The 26,280-nt window shown below is 46.2% G+C and overlaps 1 pseudogene; it reads left to right on the top strand.

Annotated features, from left to right (window-relative positions):
• LOC134949909 (vomeronasal type-2 receptor 26-like) overlaps nt 1–26,280 on the top strand; it is a 1,108,520-nt pseudogene that overhangs the window by 1,003,281 nt on the left and 78,959 nt on the right.

Raw genomic sequence — 26,280 nt, 5'->3', positions numbered from 1 at the left:
CTGGGGACACCGTAAGGACCATGGGGTTTATTTCAAAGCCCCAGACGGGGCGGGAGAGTGCGGATGACTCTGCAGCACCGATTGAGCAAACATGAGGTCCTCATCAGCCAGGGTATCAAACTTGTAGAATTTTGCAAAAGTGTTTGAACCCAACCTAGTAGCTGCTCGACAAAGCTGTAATGTCGAGATGCCTCGGGCAGCCACCCAAGAAGAGCCCACCTTCCTAGTGGAATGGGCCTTAACTGAATTTGGAACTGGCAGTCCAGCCATAGAATTAGCCTGCTGAATCGTGTTACAGATCCAGTGAGCAATAGTCTGCTTAGAAGCAGGAGCGCTAACCTTGTTGGCTGCATAGAGGACAAACAGTGCTTCAGTTTTCCTAACCCTAGCCGTTCTGGCCACTTAAATCTTTAAGGCCCTGACTACATCAAGAAACTTGGAATCCTCCAAGGCACCCGTAGCCACAGGCACTACAATAGGTTGGTTCATATGAAATGACGAAACCACTTTAGGTAGAAAAAGAGGACAAGTCCTCAACTCTGCTCTATCCGCATGGAAAATCACATAGGGGCTCTTGTAAGACAAAGCTGCCAATTCGGACACCCGCCTTACAGATGCCAAGGCCAATAACATTACCACTTTCCAAGTGAGAAACTTCAATTCAACTGTTTGAAGTGGTTTAAACCAGTGTGATTTAAGGAACTGTAACACCACGTTAAGGTCCCATGGTGCCACCGGAGGCACAAAAGGAGGTTGGATGTGCAACACTCCCTTCACAAAAGTCTCGACTTCTGGGAGAGAAGCCAATTCTCTCTGAAAGACTATAGATAAGGCCGAAATCTGCACCTCAATGGAGCCTAGCTTCAGGCCCATATCCACACCTGACTGCAGAAAATGGAGAAAACGACCCAGCTCAAAATCTTCCGTAGGAGCATTCTTAGCTTCACACCAAGACACAAATTTTCCCCAGATACGGTGATAGTGTTTCGCCGTCACCTCCTTCCTAGCTTTAATAGGAGTAGGGATGACTTCATCCGGAATACCTTTCCTAGGTAGGATTTGGTGTTCAACCGCCATGCCGTTAAATGTAACCGCGGTAAGTCTTGGAACACACAGGGCCCCTGTAACAACAGGTCCTCCCTGAGAGGAAGAGGCCACGGATCTTCTGTGAGCATTTCCTGAAGATCTGAATACCAGGCCCTTTGAGGCCAATCTGGAACGATGAGTATTGTCTGTACTCTGGTTCATCGTATGATTCTTAATATTTTTGAGATGAGTGGAAGTGGAGGGAACACATATACAGACTGAAAAACCCATGGTGTCACCAGGGCATCCACCGCCACTGTCTGCGGGTCCCTCGACCTGGAACAATATGTCCGGAACTTTTTGTTGAGGCGTGACGCCATCATGTCTATTTGAGGAAAACCCCAACGACTTGTTACCTCTGCAATGAATTCTTGATGAAGTCCCCACTCTCCTGGATGGAGATCGTGTCTACTGAGGTAGTCTGCTTCCCAGTTGTCAACTCCCGGAATGAAGACCGCTGACAGAGTGCTTACATGATTTTCCGCCCAGCGAAGAATCCTGGTGACTTCCACCATTGCTGCTCTGCTCCTTGTCCTGCCATGGCGGTTTACAAGTGCCACAGCTGTGACGTTGTCTGATTGTATCAGAACAGGTAGGTTGCGAAGAAGATTCTCCCCCTGTCAGAGGTCGTTGTAAATGGCTCTCAATTCCAGCACATTGATGGGAAGACAAGCCTCCTGGCTTGACCATATTCCCTGAAAATTTCTTCCTTGCATGACTGCTCCCCATCCTCGGAGGCTCGCGTCCGTGGTAACAAGAACCCAATCTTGAATGCCGAACCTGCAACCCTCTAGAAGGTGAGTACTCTAGAGCCACCACAGGAGAGAGACCCTGGCCCTGGGGGACAGGGTTATCTTCCGATGCATATGCAGATGGGACCCTGACCACTTGCATGGAATCTTCCGAATGAAATGGCCTCGTAGGCCGCCACCATCTTTCCTAATACTCAAATGCATTGATGAACTGACACTCTGTTTGACTTCAGCAGGTCCTTGACCATGTTCTGGAGTTCCTTTGACCCTCTGTTTTTCCGTGTCCAGAATCATGCCTAAAAGTGACAGCCGAGTTGTCGGAACCAACTCTGACTTTGGTAGATTTAGAATTCAGCCGTGTTGTTGTTGTACTCTCACGGTGAGAGATACGCTTTTTAGTAACTGTTCTCTTGAACTCGCTTTTATCAGAAGATTGTCCAAGTATGGGATAATTGTGGCCCCTTGCTTGCGCAGGAGCACCATCATTTCCGCCATTACCTTGATGAAAATCCTCGGGCCCGTGGAAAGCCCAAACGGCAACGTCTGAAACTGGCAATGACAATCCTGTACAGTGAATCTCAGGTACGCCTGATGAGGAGGATTAATGGGGACATGAAGGTATGCATCCTTTATGTCTAGTGATACCACAAAATCCCCCCCTTCCAGGCTGGAAATCACTGCCCGGAGAGATTCCATCTTGAATTTGAACCTTTTCAGATACAGGTTCAGGGATTTTAGATTCAGAATGGGCCTGACCGAGCCATCCAGCTTTGGGACCACAAATAGGGTTGAATAAAACCCCTTCCCCTGTTGCATTAGGGGAACCTTGATAATCACCTGCTGTTGACACAGCTTTTGTATGGCAGCTGCCACTATTTCCCTCTCTGGGGGAGAAGCTGGCAAGGCCGATTTGAAAAATCGTCGAGGAGGCACATCTTCAAACTCCATTTTGTAGCCTTGGGATACAATTTCTACCACCCAAGGATCCAAATTCGACCGAACCCAGACCTGGCTGAATAGTCGAAAACATGCCCCCACCGGTGCGGACTCCCTCAGCAGAGCCCCAGCGTCATGTAGTGGATTTTGTAGAGGCCGGGGAGGACTTTTGTTCCCGGGAACTAGCTGTAGCTGGTTTTCTTTTCCCTCTACCTCTATCTCTGGCGAGGAAGGAAGAGCCCCAACCCTTTCTGAACTTATGCGACCGAAAGGACTGCATCTGATACTGAGGTGTTTTATTTTGCTGTGGGGGAACGTAAGGCAAAAAAGAAGACTTACCCGCGGTAGCTGTGGAAACCAGGTCCGCGAGGCCCTCCCCAAATAAAACCTCACCCTTGTAAGGCAAAGTTTCCATATGTCTCTTTGAATCGGCATCACCTGTCCATTGGCGGGTCCACAGGGACCTTCTAGCCGAAATTGCTATGGCATTGGATCTTGAACCCAACAGTCCAATATCTCTCGCAGCCTCCCTCATATATAACGCTGCATACTTAATGTGACCCAAGGTCAACAAAATGCTATCTTTATCCAGGGTGTCAATGTTAGATGACAAGTTATCTGCCCATGCTGCAATTGCGCTACAAACCCAAGCCTAGGCTACTGCCGGTCTGAGCAGGGCACCCGTATGCGTGTAAATTGATTTTAAGGTAGTTTCCTGTCTGCGGTCAGCAGGATCCTTGAGGGCTGCCATGTCTGGAGACGGTAGCGCCACCTTTTTGGACAAACGCGTCAAAGCCTTGTCCACCGTGGGGCGAGGATTCCCACCGTAACCTGTCCTGTGAGGGGGAAGGATACGCCATAATAATTCTCTTGGGAATCTGCACTTTTTTGTCTGGAGTTTCCCAAGCTTTTTCAAATAAAGCGTTCAGCTCATGAGATGGGGGAAAAGTTACCTCAGGTTTCTTTTCCTTAAACATGCAGACCCTCCTGTCAGGCACAGAGGGGTCCTCTGTGATCTGCAACACATCTTTTATCGCAACAATCATATAATGAATACTTTTGGCCACTCTTGGGTGTAACCTTGCATCATCGTAGTCGACACTGGAGTCGGAATCCGTGTAGGTATCAGTGTCTGCTATCTGGGAAAGGGAACGGTTATGAGACCCTGAAGAGGCTTGTGAGACATTCAAAGCCATGGATTGATTCCCTGCTTTTTCCCTGGACTCTGCTTTGTCCAATCTTTTATGTAATAAAGACACATTTGCATTTTAACACGACGGAGACACCACAATTATCTGCTCTGCCACCTCCCTACTGCTTCAGGCATGCCGACACACACATACTGACACCCCCCCCCCCAAACACTGGGATATACAAATATGGGGATTGACCCAAAATAAGGCCCTTTGGAGAGAGAGAGAGTATGCCAGCACACACCCAGCGCCACTGGACACTGGAACAAAGTCCCAGACTGTACAGCGCTTTTATAGATATATATATATATATACACTTACTGTGCCAATTAAATGTGCCCCCCCCCCCCTCATTTTTGCCCTCTGTACTTGTGTTCAGCAGGGGAGAGTCCGTGAGCAGCTTCTCTGCAGCTTGCTGTGGAGAAAATAGCGCTGGTTAGTGCTGGAGAATCAAGCTCCGCCCCCTTGTCCGCGGGCTTCGGTCCCTCTCAAATTCTTTATACTGGTGGGGGGTTTGAAATATACTGCCTCTGCAGTACCTATATCTGTGCCAGTATCCCTTGAGGTATTAATTGCTGCCCAGGGCGCCCCCCCTGCGCCCTGCACCCTTACTGTGCCGTATGTGTATGTGATCGTGGGAGCAATGGCGTGCAGCGATACCGCTGCGCGGTACCTCATTGAAGATCTGAAGTCTTCTGCCACCTGTGAAGTCTTCTTTCTTCTTATACTCACCCGGCTTCTATCTTCCGGCTCTGTGAGGAGGACGGCGGCACAGCTCCAGTACGAACAGCAAGGACGACACCTGTGTTCCGACGCTCTGGAGCTAATGGTGTCCAGTAGCCTAAGAAGCAGAGCCTATCAGTTAAGTAGGTCTGCTTCTCTTCCCTCAGTCCCACGATGCAGGGAGCCTGTTGCCAGCAGTGCTCCCTGAAAATAAAAAACCTAACAAAAGTCTTTTCAGAGAAAGTCAGTAGAGCTCCCCTGTAGTGCATCCAGTCTCCTCTGGGCACAGGTTCTAACTGAGGTCTGGAGGAGGGGCATAGAGGGAGAAGCCAGTGCACACCCATTCAAAAGTCTTAGAGTGCCCATGTCTCCAGCGGAGCCATCTGTACCCCATGGTCCTTACGGAGTCCCCAGCATCCTCTAGGATGTAAGAGAAATTCTGCACATCCAAATTAATTGTACAGTATGTGTAAAACATGGGATGTGCTGGAATTTGCCCAGATGTAATGTACGCAAAATATTGGTGGCATTGTCTGATATCACAAATCCCCAGGAGAGTGTAAGTGGGGTAAGCCATTGTGCGATGATGTTCCTTAGTTTCCGTAAGAGGTTGTCAGCTGTGTGCCTCTTATGGAAAGCGGTGATACATAGCGCAGCCTGCCTAGGAACGAGTTGGCGTTTGCGAGATGCTGCTACTGGTGCCGCCGCTGTTGTTGCTGCAGGAGTCAATACATCTACCGAGTGGGCTGTCACAGTCATGTAGTCCTTAGTTTGCCCTGCTCCACTTGTCCACATATCTGTGGTTAAGTGGATACTGGGTACATCCGCATTTTTCAGGACAATGAGGTCACTTTTCTTAATGTCCCTGTACAGTCCGGGAATTGCTTTCCTAGTGAAGTGGAATCTAGATGGGATTTGGTACCGGGGACACACTACCTCCATCAATTGTCTAAATTGCACTGCACTAATGGCGGATACCGGATGCACGTCTAACACGAACATAGCTGTCAAGGCCTCAGTTATCCACTTTTCAAAAGGATGACTGCTGTCATATTTCATCTTCCTCACAAAGGACTGTTGGACAGTCAATTGCTTAGTTGAAGTAGTACAAATGTTATGATTCCAGCACTCTGGTCTGAAGTGGTTCTATTGCAAGGACCGGAGCACTGGAACAGAATGCTGGGGAAGGGAGCGGGAATAGAAAGTAGCCCCTGGCGCCCTAACTCCGTTGTCTCGCCCGTGTTGTCAGAAATCCCCTGCGAGACTATGGTTGCTTGAGCCCATGGCAGCCGCGTTTGAAGGGCGGATTATGTCTGCCCAACTCCGATGCCCCCTCAGGTCTTAATGGGAGACAAAGGGAAATCCGAGATAGGGTGATAACAAGGGGCCCTCTGACTAAACAACCAGGCCAGGGGCTACAAGCTAACTGACTAAACCTGAGGTATGTGCGGTAACCCGCCAGGGAAAAGGACAACCAAAATCCACTAGTCCGTACTCCTACCCAGCACCGCTGGATACCAGAGTGGATCTGTGGGAGCGGAATCCTCCGCAAAAGCTCCGAAACACAAATAATAAATAATAAATAATAAAGCGGCCCAAGCCGCAACACACGGCTACGCTGTGACTCACGAACACCACTGGATGTTCAAAGGTGCTCAGTCAGGACTCCAGGAACAGATGACGACTTCCGAGTACAGGACAACTGAGAACAGGAATGACCGGATACAGCAGGACTGGAAACACTCACAGCAAACAGATTCAGCATGCAGGAAGCTATTACCGGCGTCTGTGAGAAGCCCAGGAAGTGTATTTAACAGGGAGTCCTCCAATCAGCTGTTTGGAGGCTGATTGGATTAGATGCCATACAGCTGCCAAGCTGCATGGCCTGGAAAACAGATATCTCATTAATTAAATTGAACCCAGCAACGGGGAACGCAGTCCGTAAGTGGCGTCCCCGTTGCTAGGGTCCGTGCGGCTCCGTGCGCCCGGCGTCTAGCGTTGCCAGGGAGCCGGCGGCTGTACGCGCATGGCGTCCCTGGTTGCTAGGCGCCGGGCCGCAGCGACGAGCGGACCCTGGCGCCTAACAGTACCCCCCCCTTGAGGAGGGGTCAAGGAACCCCTAAAGCCAGGTTTCCGAGGAAATTCCCGAAAAAATGCCCTCTTGAGCCTCGGGGCATGGAGATCTTTATCCAGGACCCAAGACCTTTCTTCTGGACCATAGCCTCTCCAGTGCACCAGAAAATAAAGCCGACCCCGGGACAATTTGGAATCGAGAACCTTCTCCACCAAGAACTCCTGATGACCCTGTACATCCACTGGTGATTTCCCCTGAGAGATCTTCCGAGGAGATCTACTGGAAGAAACGTATGGTTTCAACAAGGAGCAATGGAACGTATTTCCGATCCGGAGAGCTCTTGGTAAACGTAACCGGAAAGCAACTGGATTGATTTTTTTAATAATATGAAATGGTCCAATAAATTTGGGGCCCAATCTAGCTGAGGTTTGTCGAAGTTTAATGTTACGAGTCGACTACCATACCCTATCTCCCACCTTAAAAGTGCAAGGCCGCCGGAGCCTGTCAGAAATTTTTTTCTCTCGAAATGCCGCTTTTCTGAGAGCAAGGTGCACTTTTCTCCAAATGAGTCTGAGATGAGAGGTTAAGGTTAGCGAGGAGACAGAGGAATGTTGACAAAAAGAATTAGCTCTGGGGTGAAAACCAAAAACTGAAAAGAATGGAGACACATTAGTGGAGGAATGACAAGAATTGTTGTAAGCAAACTCCGCCAATGGAAGAAACTCGGACCAATCATTCTGGAGTTTGGCTGAGTACAAACGCAAATACTGTTTTAATGATTGATTAACTCGCTCGGTCTGCCCGTTGGATTGGGGATGGTAGCCGGACGTTAAAGACAATTTCATCTTTAATGAGGCACAAAAAGACTTCCAAAATTGTGCAATGAATTGTGGACCCCGATCAGAAACAATATCAGTGGGTAACCCATGAAGTCTGAAAACATGGCGGAGAAACAAAACTGCCAATCCCTGGGCAGATGGCAGTCGGGGAAGAGCAATGAAATGGGCCATCTTGCTAAAACGGTCCACTACCACCCATATGACTCGGAATCCGGCTGACAGAGGGAGGTCTACCACAAAATCCATGGAAATATGAGACCATGGCCTGAGAGGAACATTTAAGGGCATAAGTTGCCCGATAGGCAAGGAACGGGGAACTTTATGCTGTGCACAGACCTGACATGAAAAAACAAACTCCTTAATGTCTTTAGAAAGACCAGGCCACCATACTGAGCGGGAGACTAATTCCAAAGTCTTAGAGATCCCCGGATGCCCGGCAACTTTGCTATCATGAAACTCAGTCAAAACAGTAGCTCTCAAAAACTCAGGGACATAAAGACGACCAGCAGGAGTATTTCCAGGAGCTTGATGTTGAAGCTGCTTTAACTGGGTAAATAAATCTTGTGTGAGGCCTGCCCAAATGGCTGAAGACGGAAGTATGGGAGTAACAGGACTGTTATTATGAACTGGAAGAAAACTGCGTGACAGGGCATCCGCCTTGGTATTCTTGGAACCTGGCCTAAAGGTGATAATAAACTTGAAACGAGTAAAAAATAAAGCCCAACGAGCCTGCCGGGCATTCAGCCGTTTAGCTGATTCGATGTACTGAAGATTTTTGTGGTCAGTCAATACTGAAATGGTATGTGTTGCTCCCTCAAGCCAATGCCTCCACTCCTCGAAAGCCCATTTAATAGCCAGTAACTCCCGGTTACCAACATCGTAGTTGGATTCAGCGGATGAGAATTTCCTGGACATAAAGGCACAAGGATGTAATTCTAGAGAGTCCGGATCCTTCTGAGATAGGATAGCCCCCACTCCAACCTCCGAGGCATCAACCTCAACAATGAAGGGCAATTCTGGGTTGGGATGTCTGAGGACTGGGGCTGAGACGAAAGCTTGTTTCAAGGCCTGAAAGGATAACTCAGCTTCACGTGACCAGTTGGTAGGATCCGCTCCCTTCTTAGTCAGTGCCACAATGGGAGCAACCAGGTCGGAAAAAGAATGAATAAATCTTCTATAATAATTCGCAAACCCTAAAAAGCGCTGAATTGCTTTTAAGTTGGTGGGTTGCGCCCAACTAAGGATGGCTTGGAGCTTCTTTGGTTCCATACAGAATCCCCGAGGGGAAATAATGTACCCTAAAAAGGATACCTCCGTGACATGAAACTCACACTTCTCCAGCTTGGCATATAGGTGATTTTCACGTAATTTTTGAAGAACCTGACGCACCTGGGTAACATGTTGTTCAATAGAGTCAGAATAGATCAGGATATCGTCTAAGTAAACGACCACGAATCTTCCAAGAAAATCATGGAGCACATCGTTAATGAGATCCTGGAAAACTGCCGGAGCGTTAGACAAGCCGAACGGCATCACCAGAAACTCGTAGTGACCCGACTGAGTACTGAACGCCGTTTTCCACTCATCTCCCGACTTGATTCGGATGAGGTTATACGCTCCCCTCAGGTCAATCTTAGAAAAAATCACAGCCGAACGCAGCTGATCAAAGAGGACAGAAATCAGCGGCAGAGGGTAAGTATTTTTAATTGAGATCTTATTCAGAGCTCTAAAGTCAATGCAAGGTCTGAGTGATCCATCTTTCTTCTCCACAAAGAAGAAGCCTGCACTTAAAGGGGATTTAGATGGCCTGATAAATCCTTTCCCTCGGCTCTCCTTAACATACTCATTCATGGCCGCAGTTTCTGGTCCGGACAATGCATATAAACTTCCCTTTGGCAATGTGGCACCTTGAATTAGCTCAATAGCACAATCATAAGGCCGATGGGGAGGCAGAATGTCCGCATTGCCCTTGGAAAATACATCAACAAATTCCTGGTATTCCACGGGAATGGGTTCGGGAATGGCAGCAGCTATTCTGACGGGAAACGTAATACATTCCTTATTACAGATGGTACCCCATTGTGAGATCTCCCCCGACTGCCAATCAATGATGGGATTATGAAAGGCCAGCCAAGGGTGACCCAGAACCACTGGAACTGCTGGGCAATGGGTAAGGAAAAACTCAATCTTTTCGGAATGAAGAGCTCCTACCGTAAGTAGTACAGGGGGTGTACAGAGGGAAATAACCCCATTGGACAAGGGACTCCCATCTAAACCATGCATGGTGATACACCTACCCAACCAAGGTTAACTGAGGAATACCTAAGGCCTTGGCCCACGTTAAGTCCATAAAGTTCCCTGCAGCTCCACTGTCAACAAAAGCCGACACCGAAGAACTGAGGCTGCCAAAGGAAACTTTAGCTGGGACTAACAGGGAGTTATTCGAGGAGATAAGCTGCAGACCAAAGTGAACCCCCTCACAATTCACTTGGTCGAGGCGTTTCCCGACTTGTTCGGACAATTACGGGCAAAATGTCCCTTACCCCCACAGTACAAACAAAGACCAGAGTTTTGCCTTCTGGCTCTTTCTTCTGGAGACAGCCTGGAGAGACCCATCTGCATGGGCTCCTCTATGTCTTCAGGAATGGAAAATACACAAGGAGTAGACCTGACAGGTGCTCCTTTTTCAGCCCTCCGCTCTCTGAGACGACGATCAATCTTAATAGAAAGCTCCATGAGTTTATCGAGCGTCTCAGGAGCGGGATACTGAAGGAGACTGTCTTTTATAGACTCAGATAAGCCGAGGCGAAACTGACTGCGCAGAGCTGGGTCATTCCAGCCACAGTCGTTCGACCAACGGCGAAACTCTGTACAATAAACCTCTGCAGGATTTCTACCTTGTCTGAGAGCGCGTAACTGACTCTCGGCGGATGCCTCTCTATCAGGGTCATCATACAAAAGCCCTAAAGACCCCAGAAAGGCGTCTACTGACAACAATGCCGGATCCTCTGCTTTTAAACCAAAAGCCCAGGTCTGGGGATCCCCCTGGAGCAAAGAAATAATAATTCCGACCCGCTGAGATACCGTGAGTACCTGAGGAGATTGGTCTTAAACGAAAATAAAGTTTACAGGACTCTTTAAAATTAAAAAACTGCTTCCTATCACCAGAAAAACGGTCAGGCAAGTGCATTTTTGGTTCAGGGACTACCCTTGGGGAAGTTCGTAAAAGATCTTCCTGCGACTTCACCCGAAGGGAAAGATCCTGAACCATTTGAGTAAGTTCTTGAATCTGGCTAACTAGAAGCTGGCCAGGATTTGGTCCTAAACCAGTGGGATTCATGAGGCCGACAAATCTTACAAAACTGAATAAGGGAAAAAATCAAACCCTGTTTAATTTTAAGTTTTGGTTTGGCCGGTAATAATGTTATGATTCCAGCACTCTGGTCTGAGGTGGTTCTATTGCAAGGACCGGAGCACTGGAACGGAATGCTGGGGAAGGGAGCGGGAATAGAAAGTAGCCCCTGGCGCCCTAACTCCGTTGTCTCGCCCATGTTGTCAGAAATCCCCTGCGAGACTATGGTTGCTTGAGCCCATGGCAGCTGCGTTTGAAGGGCGGATTATGTCTGCCCAACTCCGATGCCCCCTCAGGTCTTAATGGGAGACAAAGGGAAATCCGAGACAGGGTGATAACAAGGGGCCCTCTGACTAAACAACCAGGCCAGGGGCTACAAGCTAACTGACTAAACCTGAGGTATGTGCGGTAACCTGCCAGGGAAAAGGACAACTAAAATCCACTAGTCCGTACTCCTACCCAGCACCGCTGGATACCAGAGTGGATCTGTGGGAGCGGAATCCTCCGCAAAAGCTCCGAAACACAAATAATAAATAATAAATAATAAAGTGGCCCAAGCCGCAACACACGGCTGCGCCGTGACTCACGAACACCACTGGATGTTCAAAGGTGCTCAGTCAGGACTCCAGGAACAGATGACGACTTCCGAGTACAGGACAACTGAGAACAGGAACGACCGGATACAGCAGGACTGGAGACACTCACAGCAAACAGATTCAGCATGCAGGAAGCTATTACCGGCGTCTGTGAGAAGCCCAGGAAGTGTATTTAACAGGGAGTCCTCCAATCAGCTGTTTGGAGGCTGATTGGATTAGATGCCATACAGCTGCCAAGCTGCATGGCCTGGAAAACAGATATCTCATTAATTAAATTGAACCCAGCAACGGGGAACGCAGTCCGTAAGTGGCGTCCCCGTTGCTAGGGTCCGTGCGGCTCCGTGCGCCCGGCGTCTAGCGTTGCCAGGGAGCCGGCGGCTGTACGCGCACGGCATCCCTGTTTGCTAGGCGCCGGGCCGCAGCGACGAGCGGACCCCGGCGCCTAACACAAGTGGTCTTCCGACTTCCTCTCTGGGATGACGATCAACTCCCAGCAGCAACAACAGCAGCAGCAGCAGTAGGCGTACCACTCAAGGATCCTCTGGAGGTATCCCGGTTAGGAGAGGACTCGTCAGTCATGCCAGTGACATGGCCTGCAGGACTACTGACATTCCTGCCTGAGGAGGAAATTGACGTTGAAGGAGTTGGCGATGTGGCTTGCAGGAGCTTGGGTACAAGAGGAAGAAGGGATTAAGGTGTTGGTGGATTGCTTACGCTCTTACCCAAAGTTTCTGAACTTGACAATGACTTCTGATGAATGCGCTGCAGATGACATATAAGGGAGGATGTTCATAGGTTATTAACGTCCTTACCCCTACTTATTACGGATTGACAATGGCAACACACAGCTTGACACCTGTTGTCCGGATTTGTGGAGAAATAATTCCACACTGAAGAGGTGGCTTTTTTGGTATTATGCCCAGGCATGACAATCGGTTTATTCATCCCATGGACAACAACTGTCTCCCCCGATGCCTGATTTAAACAAATCACATCACCATCAGAATCCTCCTCGTCAATTTCCTCCTCAGCGCCAGCAACACTCATATCCTTATCCTGGTGTACTTCAACAGTGACATCTTCAATTTGAATATCAGAAACTGGACTGTGGGTGCTCCTTCCAGCACTTGCAGGGGGCGTGCAAATGGTGGAAGGCGCCACCTCTTCCCATCCAGTGTTGGGAAGGTCAGGCATTTCAACTGCTGACACACCTGGACTCTACTTGCGTATTTGTGATACCATCTTAGAATACACAGTTCTTTGCTGTGCTTTTGCCAGCTTAACTCTTATAATTTTTCTAGCAGGAGAATGAGGGATTCCATCGTCAGGTGAAGCTGAACCACCAGTCATGAACATAGTGTCATAAAAGGCATATTGTCAAATTTACATATCTCCTTAGACCATTTAAATTTATTTTTTTGGTCATGTTACTGAATTTAGTTTTTTGGGATTTTACATGCCCTCTACTATGACATTAGGCATCGGCCTTGGCATATGACATTTATGGCATTTCATCATCTATGTCATGACTAGTGGCAGCAGCTTCAGCACTAGGATGAAGTGGTACTTGATCTTTCCCTATTTTATCCTCCAAATTTTTGTTCTCCATTATTTTTCTGTAGTTATATAACAATATGCGGTACAAAAGAGCGTACCTCTACACCACACAGAGCAAATCCTGTGAAAATTATTTGGATTAAATAGTAATAACCCCTTTATTTGGAGTAAATAATATACAGCACATGATAGCACCACTGAACTTATACGGCAGCACCACTAGACATTACTTATATGGCAGGACCACTGGACTGGACTTATATGGCAGTACCACTGAACTGGATTTATATGGCAGTACCACTGGATTTATACAGCAGTTCCACTGTACGTATACGGCAGTATCACTGGAATTACATGGCAGTACCACTGGACTTATACGGCAGTACCACTGGACTTATACGGCAGTACCACTGGAATTATATGGCAGTACCACTGGACTTATATGGCAGTTCCTCTGGACATATATGGCAGCATCACTGGACTTATATAGCAGTACCACTGGACTGCATTTATACTGTAGTACCACTGAATTTATACGGCAGTACCACTGGACTGGATTTATACAGCAGTATCACTGGACTTATACGGCAGTACCACTTGACTTATACGGCAGTACCACTGGAATTATAAGACAGAATAACTGTAATGATATGGCATTACCACTGTACTTATACGGCAGTACCACTGGACATATACGGCAGTATCACTGGACTTATACGGCAGTACCACTGGACTGGATTTATACGGGAGTACCACTGGACTTATTTGGCAGTATCACTGGACTTATACGGCAGTATCATTGGAATAATATGGCAATACCACTGGACTTATACGGCAGTACCACTGGACACATACGGCAGTATCACTGCACTTATACGGCAGGACCACGTGACTGGATTTATACGGCAGTACCACTGGATTTATGCGGCAGTATCACTAGAATTATATGGCAGTACCACTGTACTTATACGGCAGTACCACTGGACTGGATCTACATGGCGGTACCACTGGACTTATACGCCAGTACCAGTGGACATATACGGCAGTACCACTGGACTTATATGGCAGTACCACTGGACTAAATTTATACGGCACTACCACTGGACATATACAGCAGTATTACTGGACTTATATGGCAGTACCACTGGACTTATGCGGCAGTACCACTGGACTTATACGGCAGTACCACTGGACTTATATGGCAGTATCACTGGAATTATATGGCAGTACTACTGGACTTATACGGCAGTTCCACTGGACTGCATTTATACAACAGTACCACTGGACTGGATTTATACGGCAGTACACTGGACTTATACGGCAGTACCACTGGACTTATATGGTAGAATCACTGGAATTATATGGCATCACCACTGGACTTATACGTCAGTACCACTGGACATATACGGCAGTATCACTGGACTAATACGGCAGTACCACTGGACTGGCTTTATATGGCTGTACCACTGGACTTATATGGCAGTATCACTGTACTTATACAGCAGTACCACTGGACTGGATTTATATGGCAGTACCACTGGTTTTACATAGCAGTACTACTGGACATATAAGGCAGTACCACTGGACTTATATGAAGGTACCACTGGACTGGATTTATACGGCAGTACCACTGGATTTATACAGCAGTACCACTGGACATATACGGCAGTATCACTGGACATATATGGCAGTACCACTGGACTGGAATTATACGGCAATACCACTGGATTTATATGGCAGTACCACTGGACATATACAGCAGTATCACTTGAATTCTATGGCAGTACCACTGGATTTATACGTTAGTACCACTGGACTGGATTTATATGGCAGTACCACTGGATTTATTCGGCATTACCACTGGACATATATGGCAGTATCATTGGAATGGATTTATACGGCAGTACCACTACATTTATACAGCAGTACCACTGGACATATACGGCAGTATCACTGGTCTTATATGGCAGTACCATTGGACACATACGGCAGTTTCACTGGGCATATGCGGCAGTACCACTGGACTGGATTTATATGGCAGTACCACTGGATTTATACGGCAGTACCATTGGACATATACGGCAGTATCATTGGAATTATATGGCAGTACCACTAGACTTATACAGCAGTACCACTGAACTGGATTTATATGGCAAAACCACTGGATTTATACGGCAGTACCACTGGACATATATGGCAGTATCACTGGACTTCTACTGCAGTACCACTGGACTTATACGGCAGTACCACTGGACTTTTATGGTAGAATCACTGGAATTATATGGCATTACCACTGGACTTATATGTCAGTACCACTGGACTACGGCAGTATCACTGGACTGGATTTATATGAAAGTACTACTGGACTTATATGGCAGTACCACTGGATTAATACAGCAGTATAACTAGAATTATATGGCAGTACCACTGGGCTTATACGGCAGTACCACTAGACATATACGGCAGTATCGTTGGACTTACATGGCAGTACCACGGGACTGGATTTATACGGCAGTACCACTGGACTTATATAGCAGTATCACTGGAATCATAAGTAAGTACCACTGTACTTATATGGCAGTACCACCGGACTGGATTTATATGGCAGTACTACTGGATTTCTACGGCTGTACCACTGGACATATACGGCAGTACATGCGCAGTTCAATAAACCCATCATTTCAGCGACAGGTGGTCCCCTGGAATAAGCTCGCCAAGTTCTCCGAATCATTGCTAGCTACAAACATAACACCTCCTTCTTTGATGACTTTTCACATTATGAGAAGAGGCAAGAGGAAGAGGACAGTGTCAAGAAGATGATTAAAAATTAGAGAGGTACACGCAATCAGGAACAGCACACAGGCTTTCACCTCCACTCTTGTATTGGTGTGGAATGGAAAGGACTTCAACCAAGCAAATATATAATTACCACATTACTGGACAAACTAAAAAACTAGGGGCCAAAGTCTCCAAATTTGGACCCTCTTCTCCATTTTCAGGGATTAAGATAATCTTGTATTTAATGCTGGGATGCAAATAAACTGATGTATACCACAGGATCAAGATTAGATATTTTCTCCTCCACGGAGTCTGGAGACTTATTTTGTGAAATTCTCGTGGATTTCTTTTTTTTTATTTATTTTTTCATTATTGTTTACATATTTTGTGGCAGATGCCTTATTTTTGTTTTTCACAGCTCCCAGTTACACGCATGTGAGCATACCTGTGTGTCCCAGTTACAGGCATGTGAGCATATCTGTGTGTCCCAGTTACACGCATGTGAGCATACCTGTGTGTCCCAGTTACACGCATGTGAGCATATCTGTGTGTCCCAGTTACACGCATGTGAGCATACCTGTGTGTCCCAGTTACATGCATGTGAGCATACCTGTGTGTCTTGTTTCTTTTTCATATTTAATTTTTAAATAAAGCAGCCCCTTAGATGTTTTATCAGCCCATCCTGAGCCCCCACAGCATCGAGTTCAGGTGGGTTCGGTACAGTACTATGCAGGACTTTGCAGTTAATTTTTTATTATTGAGCCCCTGCCCTAGTGGAGTTTACCACTCTACAGTCATTATTTCATACTATAAGTAGGACTGTGGGAGGAAGCAATGCTAACCTCTGTGCCCACAGCATGCCTCAGCCTGGCAAGCCAGACATCTTCCTGGCTGTAAGCCACCATGAGACTCCAGCTGATGCAATGGAAGATCACTGAATCTCTGTTTTTCTAACACTGCAAGGTCTTGCGATAACCCTATTCAGCCCTTAGGAAAAGAACCCTGTACAACAAATGTGGATCTTGTAAATAAATAATCCCAAAATGTGGAACATCAATAATAAATCAAAATGAAGCTTGACTAATTGGAGCCATTCACTTGAGTGAGTCCCTAACATGAAATAATTGAGAAGAACCTATCTCTAATGCTCCAGCACAAAATCTCAGTTTTACCTTTCAGTTTCACTGGATTATGATTCTGTCTCTTCTGAGTCACACTGACTTTGGTCACAAATGTGGTTTAATTGGAAAACGCTTCGTCAAAATTGCAATTTCCATTTCCACCTTTGCGGCTATGTTTTCACAAATCTGTTTGTGATGTTGAAGCTTGTTTCACATTCTGCTCTAGACTTTCATTTAAATTTAGGATCAAGTACAGCAGCAACCCTGGAATTATACGGCAGCACCCTTGGATTTACAGCACAGGCAGCACGCCTGGAGAATTACACAGCACAGCAGACAAGCAACAGCACCCCTGGACTTAAACAGCAGTGTTGCAACGATAGGGCAGAGGGTCAGCACCCCATATGGGCAGCACCCCTGGAATTATGTGGCAAAGAAAAGATGTGCAATACGGATTTGTGCTTGGGCCCTCTCACCCGGGCCCTCCCTCCCACCCTTAGGTTGTATAAACAGGACATGCACACTTTAACAAACCAAGCATTTCAGCGACAGGGTCTGCCACACGACTGTGGCTGAAATGATTGGTTTGTTTGGGCCCTTACCAAAAAATAAGCAATTAATCTCTCCTTGCACAAAACTGGCTCTACAGAGGGAAGATGTCATCCTCATCCTCAGATTCCTCCCCTTCAGTGTTTATATCCTCATCCTCACAGAGAAATAATATTCAAACAAACCACATTATTTAGGTGTCAGTTGACTGCTTACGCTATTACCCAAAGTTTCTGAACTTGACAATGACTTATGATGAATGTGCTGCAGGTGATGTATAAAGGAGGATGTTTCTAGGTGGCTTAAGTCCTTACCCCTACTTATTATGGATTGAAAAAGGCAACAGATGGCTTGACACCTGTTTTCTGGATTTGTGGAGAAATAATTCCACACCGAAGAGGTGGCTTTTTTGGTATTTTGCCCAGGCATGACAATGGGCTTTTTCATACTATGGCCAACAACTGTCTCAACTGGTGCCTTATTCAAACAAACCACATCACCATTAGAATCCTCATTGTCAACTTCCTCCTTAGCACCAGCTACACCCATATCTTCCTCATTCTGGTGTACTTCTACAGTGACATCCTCAATCTCAATATCAGCAACTGGACTGGTGGTGCTCCTCAAAGCACTTGCAGAGGGCATGCAGATGATGGTAGGAGCTCCCGCTTCCCATACAGTGTTGTGAAGGTTAGGCCTAGACATCGCAACCACGGACATTGCCAGCACCGCTGTATTTTCACGGCACCCTTGTAATTTACAGCATCCAGGGCCAGTGTAATTCTATTTTAACAACAGCATTCCTGTATTTTTACAGCATACAGGACCAGTGTACTTTTATTTTAACAGCAGCACCCCTGTATTTTTACGGCATACAGGACCAGTATTCATTTATTTTCACAGCAGCACCCCAGAATTTTTACAGCGTACAAGACAGGCCCAGTGTACATTTATTTTCACTGCACCCCAGAATTTTTACAGCATACAAGACAGGGCCAGTGCACATTTATTTTTACTGCACCACTGCATTTTTACAGCCAGCACCCCTGTATTTTCACTGTATACAGGAGGACAGTGCCCCTGCCCCCTGTACAACACAGTAACAGCCAGGATAGCAACACCCATGTACAGCTGCAGCACCCCTAACAGCACATGAAACACGAGGGACAGCCAGGACAGCACCCCTAACAGCACAGGGAAACCACAGTGAGAGGAACAGCACCCCTACTGAGCACACACTGACCCCACCTGACGCCAGCACCCACAGAGAGAGACAGAGGTTTGTCTCCACTACTCTCCAAGCCCAGAGTGAAAATTGTGGCTACACGCGGCTGTTTATATGGAATCCTAAACCCACGAGAATCTGACAGCTGGATGATGATGTTTTGCTTCGTTCTGGGATCCGAGTCTGGTGGGAGGTCCTGAGCCGTACTCGGATTCTGGCTCGGAACGTGATGTTTGGGGGGGAGGGGGGGTTTGGTTCTCTGAGAACCAAACCCGCTCATCTCTAATGCTAACCCATATCTTTAAAATTGGCAGAGTCCTTGAACTGAGGTGAGGAGTCTAACATGCCTGTGGTCCTTACCAGACATGCATGCCAGGAGGTTTGGTCTTTGCTGCACCCGACATGCAGGTCGCGGCTCTCTATCTGGGTTTCCAGGTACAGTGGCTGGTATGCAGTAGAGATGGTACTGGCAGTACCCCGAAAGGCATAAGACACAGGATAGGCAGGCTGGATCAGAACTGGATGGGCGGACAGGAACCAGGTATGGAGCATAGGAGACTGGAACCAGTAATGAAGCATGGAAGACAGGAACTAGGAACAGGCAAAGGGAGACAAGAACCAGAATCTTCACAAGGAGAGTACCTGGTAGCACAAGGCTAAACACTGGAGGTTTGGGAGTCTATACTCTCTCAAGGGTGAGAGTAGCTAGGAACTTTCTTTTATATCAAGAGATTAAAATCTGGTGCCAAATGTGACATCAAATTTAGGCATGCATGGCCCTTTAAATCTTACAAAGAGCAGCACGTGCACCCCTATGGGAGCTGCAGATATCTGACACTTAAAAAACTGCAACTGGAGGGAGGAGATGCTGGCCAAAACAACTACAGCAGCTGGCGCTGGAGTATCCCCAGCCGTTTACGTGCACCGCTGGAACGGACAACATATCGCCTAGTATGTACCCAGCTTTAGAGTGTAAAGATGCAGGAAGGTCCACAAAGCTAAAATTAGTCTTTACTTTAATTCAAGAGTTTAATAGAAAGTTTCCCATGGTTTACCAACAAATCTAATTTTAATTTAATTCATATAATTTTACATGAATGGTTATTTTTGGATGCAGGCACAAATGTTAAATTTTATCAGTTGAGTTTTAAACTTTATATTTGGATTCTTTACTTATATTTCTTCTTTATTTTGTAAAGCTGATACACTATTTAAAACAAGTCTTTTTTAAGACTGTTTCTGGAGATGAAATATTTTTTGATGCAAATGGTGAGACACCAGGCAGGCTGGATGTAATAAACTGGCTGATATTTCCTAATGAGACCATAGAAATAATTCATGTTGGTCGATTTCACTCACAACAAATCTATGTGAATGATAGCAGCATCAAGTGGCCACCGAACATCACTACGGCAAGTACAAAATATTTGTTAGTAACATAAACTGCTTATTATAAAACTGGGTAGCCAGAATTAATAGGCGGTGGCGGATTGACCATTGGGAATTTTCCTGGTGGGCCGACTGCTTATGGGACAACTGACTGTATGGCTTTTTCTGCTTTACTGTACATACTGTTTTTTCTTTGACTAGGTGATGTGAGGTAACATTAATTGGCCAGCCCCAACATTGGTTCTCTTCATGGTGGCTAGTCCCTACCAGCAACAAACCACTTTCTTCCACATGCTGCCTAGAGTATCCCTCTCCTGACCTGTCCCACAAATTCCAATGCCCCAACAACAGCTGACATTCCCAGTACTACCAATCATCTTAGTTAGCTGCATATGTTCCGCAGTCAGTAAGTCAAGGTAGCCTTGGCAGCTGAGAGTAGCATGTAGGTCACCCAGAGGTGTATCTAGGGGTCCAAGTACCCCTGGAAAAGTCAGAATCTGACGCCTTCCTCATATTCTTCCTTCCCTGTGTTTATTTTCCCCCTACCACAATTAAAAACAAAAAACTTAAAACAGGTTAATTTAGTGTTAAAAATAATTACTTTAAGATGGATATAATATAATAAGTGTTATTCCCTGTCAAGTATCCATGTACAGTCCCGTCTAACCTATTTAATAATAATACCACATATAAACATGCGCTGGGAGTTGTGTTATTCCCCCTCATGTATCACTGTATGGTCCCCTCTGCCTTGTGTAATAGCAATACCACATATTAGTGTATGCCGGGAGCTGTGTTATTCCCCCTCATGTATCACTGTATGATCCCCTCTCCCTATATAATAATTGTAACCCAAGGGCATAGCTACCATAGTGCAGGCAGTGCAGCTGTTATGGGGCCCAGAGCTGAGAGTGGCCACCTTCCCTGTCACAGTTACATGTGTTATTTACACTTTTCACCATTGGGTGGTACGTAGGGGTTCTTTTGAAACTCTTTCCTTGGGGCCTGCCTTATATCTAGGTATGCCCTTGGACCTGCTCATTATAGTGTGGTATAAAATGAACTGGAGGGCATTATAATGTTATATAATATGAACCGGGGCACTGTCATGAGGCACAATATGAACAGGGAGCACTATATATCATAATGTGAATTGGGGGTACTGTGCGGCATAATGTGTATTGGAAGCTCTGAAATGTGACACTGGGTGAGCTTAAGTACTACTGTGATTCATAAAAGAAACTAGGGCACTACTATGGGGCATAATAATTTTAAATAAGACTCTAGTATGGTTCAGAAAATGAACTAGGTAGCAATTATATGGCATAAAATTAACAACTACTACAGAGAAGTGTCTCTCTAGAAGCATTTGGATGGGGGGCCCTACAAAATGTTGCTATGGGGCCCAAAAAGTTCTGTCTATGCCCCTTTTGTAACCCTAATTAAGGGTTAAACATATATATCTGTACAGAAATAGGTAAAATTGAGGTAACTTTATACGTATAATTTATATATTTACACTTTATATTGTTCTCTATGTTGTAATACAAGGTAGACAATGGAAAAAGGAAAAATAATTCATGTATGTACCCCAGTCATATGCATTTTTATTGATATGTATTCATATACATGCTAAAATGTAGTATATATGTAAACCTATTAATGTACACATTGGTGGCCAATGACTGACAGAACATTCTAGCAACTCCTTGTGCTCCTAGCTGTCAATCATCCAGTGGGGTGATTGCCAGTGGGTGGGGCATCACCTCAGGAGGGGTCATGCGACATCTTGGAGAGGGAGAGATAAGAGCTGTCAGTCGCAGCTGGGTTCCTGTCTATAGACAGACAGTTAAAACATAGACAGTCATTAGTTAGACACTATATGGTTGACAGTCAAAAGTCAGACCGGGTCAAAAGTCAGACAGGGTCAAATGTCAGACAGTCAAAAGTCAGACAGTTAAAAGACAATCAGAAGTCAATCAGGGTCAAAAGTCAGACAGTCAAAAGTCAGACACAAAAAAAAAATGTTTTGTTTTTGTTTTTCTGTGTTTTTACAACTTTTGCCTCATTTACTATCCATGACACAAACTATTTCCTTTTAGTAAAGTTGTGGTGGGCAAAGCGGAGTGTAGTGAGACACGAGCCCGAAGCGTGGTGAGCGTAGCGAGCCCGCGAGGGGATGAATTTCACCAAATTTGGGTTAAAAATTTATAAAAACACTGACTTTTGACTGTCTGACTTTTGACTGTCTGACTTTTGACCCTGACTGACTTTTGACTGTCTGACTTTTGACTTACCTGACTATTCACTGTCTGACTTTTGACCCTGTCTGACTTTAGACCCTTTCTGATTTTAACTGTCGACCATACAGTGTCTAACTAATGACGTCTATCTTTTAACTGTCTATGAGCTATACCACACCCGTCACAGCTGACAGCAGTGACAGTCTCCTGATCTCTCCCTCCAGGGCTCACACCTCCCCCTGTGTGTCAAGCAGTGGAGTTGTAACATCTTGGGGTAAACTGGCTGCCGGGCACAGGGGTAGGGGGAGTGATGCCGGAGAGGGAGCTGGAAACACAGCTAGAGCATTGATGTCCCCAGTATATAGTGGGGCTTGTTGGCGGGTATGCCTGGTTACTGGTTTCCCCACTGGAAGTCACAGCAGCCGGGGAGCTGTGACATCTGGTGATGGCAGTGGCAAAAGTGGGCAGAGCCAGTGCCACAAGTGGGCAGATTCAGAGCAAGCAGCCAGCTTCCATGGTGTGTAACCTGCAGTCCTGGTCAGCTACTGTGACATGTGCAGCAGTGTCCCGGCATAAGCATCAGCAGTGGTGTGGCAGAGGCGGAAGCTCAGGGCTGTTGGTGCAGGACTATGGAGGTGAGAGAAATGCTCCTTGCATACACACACAGCCTGGGGTGTAGCTGGAGAGGTGGTCAGCCACAGCAAGCTCAAGGTGTAGGAGCAGCTGGAGTCAGAGCAGCAGATTAATTGGCAGCTAAAGGGCAGATCCAGGATGCAGTGTTCCCAGTGACAGGCCTTCAGGAGACTGCAGCAGAAATAGAGCTTACCAGCTCCAGTCAGCAGAGCAGGGAGTCGGGCGAATAATACTGATGAATGGCAACCATCACTATCTTGTAACAGCTGCCCAGCTTATTATTCTCATACCAGTACAGCTCACAGCAAGGAGGCTCAGTCTTGGGTGAGAAATTAGGAAGCATTTAATTCCCCAAGAAACCCTATATCACAAACCTGAACGACTACAGGCCGATAGCACTGATGTCTGTAGTCAAGAAAACATTCGAGTGTCTGGTTTTGAATCACCTGAAAACTGTGACTGATCCCCAACTGGACCCCCTACAGTTCGCCTATCGATCGAATCGCTGTGTCGATGTTTCAGTCACCCTGGGCCTGCACTACATTCTACAGCACCTAGACGTTCCAGAGTTTGTCGGTTTCAGCTCGGCATTTAATACAATTGTCCCCAACATCCTCCACCCCAAATTACTTTGGCTAGGAGTCCAAGGAAGCTACCTGTTTCTGGATAGTAGACTTCCTGACAGATAGGACACAGGTGGTGAAAGTGAGGGAATTCACCTCTCCAGCGTGGTCCATCAGTACAGGGGCCCCTCAGGGCTGTGTCCTCTCACCACTGCTCTTCTCCCTGTACACAAATGACTGCACCTCAGAGGTGCAATAATTAAAGATCATCAAATTCGCCAATGACACCACCATCATTGACCTCATCAAGGACGGGGATGAATCGGCCTATAGACGGGAAGTAGACCAGTTGGCCCAGTGGTGCAGCCACAACAACCTTGACATCAACCCCCTCAAAACTGTTGAGATGACAGTGGACTTCAGGAAGAAGTTAGCTAGTGCACCTCCACTAACAATTGCTGACAGTGTGGTATCGCTAGCAGACGCCTTCAAGTTCCTGGAGACCACAATCTCCCGGGGCCGTAAATGGGGTCCAATGCTGACGCCACTGTCGGGAAAGTGCAGCAGAGGTTTTATTTCCTCAGGCAACTAAGGAAATTCAACATCCCACAGAAGCTTCTGCTCCTCTTCTACTCCGCGATTGTAGAGTCGGTACTGTGCTCCTCGATACTGGTATGGTACTGCTTCGCCAGTATGAGGGACAAAAGGTGGTCAGAACCGCAGAGAAGATTATCAGGCTGACCTTCCCACAGTCAAGGATCTGTACCTGCCCAGAGCTAAAAAGCGGGTAACAAAGATATTAAAGGACCAGATACACCCGGCCACAGCATGTTTAACTTGCTTCCTTCAGGCAGGCGTTACAGGACCGCCCCCGCCGGGTCCACCAGAAGCCTCAAAAGTTTCTTTCCCCAAGCGGTCCACTTGCTGAACTCCTGAACATTGACTGACTAGACGTACATATAACTCACTTGTGTCCCTATGGTACACCTATCTGTCTGACTTTACTTGTCCCCTCCCCCACCTGCTTATCTGTTACCTACTTGGCTGTTGTATAGCAAACCGAAGAGAAATTCCTAGTATACGCAAGTATACCTGGCCAATAAAGTTGATTCTGATTTTGATATACAGTAATGGGCCTTCAAAACGTTATATGAGTTAGGAGTCACATGTTGTAGCCAAGTGTGGTATATAACTGACTGTCTACATTTAGCAGCAGCTCCAGGGATCTTAACATAATAGAGACACTCTATAGGAAACTCCTCCATTAAACACTTTATCCAGAGGAGTGTAGCTATAGTTACAGTGATTTAATTTCCTTTCTGGTGAGAGACTGTGTAAGAATAAAAATTTCCACATTAAATGATATATTATTGTAAAAACCCTTGAACATTTTCTAGTAACCCTAGATATGGGAAAGTTACATATTTCTTCAGCTAAAGTCGTATGACAATTGGTCATGAGCCACATCTATATTGGATTTACAAAACAAGAAGGGCCCCAACAAGTTCACTAAAGTTACTAAAGTACCTAAAGAGACAAATTTAAACCCGGGTTTAATTGCAACATTATATTTTCAGAGCTCTAGTGTGTTGTAATGTATGCTTTGTACCTATAGAAGTCTATTCTGCCATATACTGAATACATAACAAATGTGAATAGTAAACAGTTTGTGATTGACTCAGAATACATCAAATTAGTATAAATATCTTTATGTCATGTTAATGTGATTCTCACATGAACATGTTAGAGGTTACTGAGAAAAGGTCAGCTAAAGTGGCCAATGGAAAATAAACACAACTCTTAGTTTCTTTAACTGTGTACTCTTGTTGTACAAAATTCTTATTGCACCATTACATTCCAATGGTACCATTACACAGGGGTTTTCCCAAGTAGGCCCATAAATACTCCCCGATACTTGGTTGGAGGCACATTGGTAGTATTGTAGGTAGCCCGTATACCCTTGGGATTAAAGGGGAGGTTATATAATAATGCCACATATCATTGTGTGCTGGGAGCTGTGAATGTGGTCACAAGGAAGGAAGAAGTGGATTCCAATTGCTGCTGCATTGTGGGGAGGAGGAGCCACCAGAGAGCACTGGTAAGGGCTGTGCACTGCTTCCATAGGCTGTAGCTGCAGCCTGCACTGCCAGTTCTTAACTACATGATAGTCCCACAGACTGTCTGTTTACTGGACAATGCCAGGCAGGGCCCCTCCTTGGCTAGCACCCCTGGTGAGTGCCATCCTATCCAAGGGGTAGAAACGCTCCTGAGATCACCATACCATACACTCTGGACACAACTGCCTTATGGTGCTAATTCCCACAGTGGCAGAAAGTGACAACTCAACACAGAAGGTGCAGCTCTTCCTTCATATGCTTCATCTCCTGAACTCACCTCTGCTGTAGTTCTGCTCCTCTCACTGCAGCATTTTCCCCTCTGAAGTGTCTATATTATTTCTACCACTGACTGTATGTCTCTATGACAATGTTTTTATACATTTTTCAAGAAATCTACAGATAAACATTGATGAGAAAAGTCCCTAAGCCAAATTCATACACCTCCTAATGGCTGTGGGCTGTACCTTCCTCCAAACAGTGACACCACCAAACCGTCTACTCTATAAATAATGATACAGAGACATGTATTTTGGCAGAAAGTTGTTAGCTATTTA

The sequence above is a fragment of the Pseudophryne corroboree genome, chromosome 8 (genome assembly GCF_028390025.1).
Source record: "Pseudophryne corroboree isolate aPseCor3 chromosome 8, aPseCor3.hap2, whole genome shotgun sequence".
NCBI lineage: Eukaryota > Metazoa > Chordata > Amphibia > Anura > Myobatrachidae > Pseudophryne > Pseudophryne corroboree.
Note: the sequence above shows the minus strand (reverse complement) of the source record. Positions and strands in the feature narration are given on the sequence as shown.